The following is a 2203-nucleotide window of genomic DNA, read 5'->3' on the forward strand; positions in this document are numbered from 1 at the left end:
ACGTTAAAAAGAATTAAATAATTAAAATGAGAAAAGATCAATATATTAAAAATGGCCAGAAAAATTTGAAAAGTGAACTAGTAGAACATCTAAAATTAAAACTGAAAATATAATAATTTAAATTAAAAATTCACTAGTTAATATTAAATAACAAATTCAACAGCTGAAGGGAGAAATAGTTTCTGGTATATAGAAATAAATTATTTACCTAGGGAAATGAAGTGATGAAAAGATAAAAAATTACATAAGAGAACTGAAAAATAGGGCAAAAATTGGTAGAATTGGTCTAATAGGATTTTAGGAGAGTCCAGAAAATGGTTGAAAAAAAAGTAATATTTTAAAAGATAATAGCTGACAATTTTCTAGGATTGATCAAGTATAGGAACCACCATATTCCGAAAGTTATAAGTTCAGAGGAGGATTTTTTAAAAAAGGAAAAAGAATAATCACTAGATTTATCTTAACAACACAGAGACCTGAAAAGCAGCCAAGAAAAGAGATTACCTACAAAGGAATGGCAGACTGACAGCAGACTTTCGACCACCACCAACAGAATTCAAATAACAATGAAATGACATCTCCAAAAGTCTATAGAAAACCACTGTAAATCTAAAATCTATACATAGCTAAACCATCATTCAAGAATGACAGAAAACTGAAGACATTTTCAGTAAGAATTCCCACTCACTGAAAAAAGGAGGTACTTCATAAAAATGGACTATATACATAGGAAAAATACCAATGATGCTCAAGAAGGAATAGTAAGAAATTTATAATTGGGTGGATATATATAAATAATCAGTCATCATATTAAGAGTATAAAACAAGATTAAACTAAATTAACTCACAAGAACATGTAAATTAGTAGAGTGGTATTAAAATTAAGTTGTTCAGGGAGCGTTTGTGAGCTGCTGGGCAGGCCGTTGCCCTCAGATTCCAAATGAAAATGTTTGAGAGTATTGACTCTACAACCACAAGACCTGGCCCTGATCTTTGGGCTGAAATCTGTTCCTGTCTACCAAATCCTGACCAAGAAGATGGTGCCAACAATGCCTTCTCAGACTCCTTTATGGATTCTTACCCTGCGGGCACAGGCCAAAGGGAGGCCCCAGAGTTTGCTGTTCAGCCAGCTACAAAGCCTTGGGCTCCCTTGCAGGATTCAGAAGTATATTTAGCATCTCTAGAAAAGAAGCTAAGAAGAATCAAAGGTTTAAATCAGGAAGTGACTTCCAAGGACATGCTTCGAACCTTGGCCCAAGCCAAGAAGGAGTGATGGGATCGGTTCCTCCAGGAGAAGTTAGCGTCAGAGTTCTTTGTGGATGGACTTGATTCTGATGAGAGCACCTTGGAACATTTCAAGAGGTGGCTCCAGCCAGATAAAGTAGCCATCAGTACAGAGGAGGTCCAGTATCTGATTCTTCCAGAGTCCCAGGTTGAGAAGCCAGCAGCTGGGGACAAGCCAGCGGCAGGAGAACAATAAATTATACACACACACACACACACACACACACACACACGCTGAACAGCTGTCTTGGATCCAGAGGGAACAGCGGAAAGCTCGGTGGAGCAGCAAGGAGAAATCCAGGGAGGCGGGGGAAGCCCACCCTCCCACTCAACAAAGCAAACAGCTGTGGCCCCCGAGGACTTGCTTGGGGCTGGCGTGTGTGACTGTTTTGGATAAAGTGACCCAGTGCATGCTGGATCAAGATACTGCTTTCCTCTGTGTTTCACAGCTTGCCTGAGCTCTGTTGCAGCAGGTGAGAAGTCCACTAAGAATCTAGTGAAGCAGCAAGTATGAAAGTATTTGGAGAAACTGATACCCTTGGGTTTAATATATAAGCTAAGTGAGCCATATTTTTTCTTGCCTCTTCTGGATGTTCCTGCCTGCGCTCCCAGCATTCCCTTGGTTAACTGTCAGGGGTGAGTGGGGTCAAGGAGAATCAAGTCGGCCTCCTTGGATCCACAGCCCATGTGGGGCTTCTCTAAGCTTGTAATAAATATAGGGACATTAGGAAAAGAGGCAAAATAAATAAATAAATAAATAAATAAATAAATAAATAAATAAATAAATAAAATTAAGTTGTTCAGGACAACAGTAGAGATATTCATTAAATTGAGACTAATATTAAAACATTGATATTCACCATTAGTGGAACAGAAATAGAGTACATTTAGTCTTTTGGCCTAGCAGGCAAGGAAAAGG

General features: G+C 38.6%; 1 pseudogene; it reads left to right on the forward strand.

Annotated features, from left to right (window-relative positions):
* Positions 1 to 901: 901 nt before the first annotated feature.
* Positions 902 to 2002, forward strand: LOC112832447 (coiled-coil domain-containing protein 32 pseudogene; annotated as a pseudogene).
* Positions 2003 to 2203: the final 201 nt, after the last annotated feature.

The sequence above is a fragment of the Callorhinus ursinus genome, unplaced genomic scaffold, assembly GCF_003265705.2.
Source record: "Callorhinus ursinus isolate GAN/ISIS: 27379988/994484 unplaced genomic scaffold, GSC_fseal_2.0 scaffold44, whole genome shotgun sequence".
NCBI classification, from domain to species: domain Eukaryota; kingdom Metazoa; phylum Chordata; class Mammalia; order Carnivora; family Otariidae; genus Callorhinus; species Callorhinus ursinus.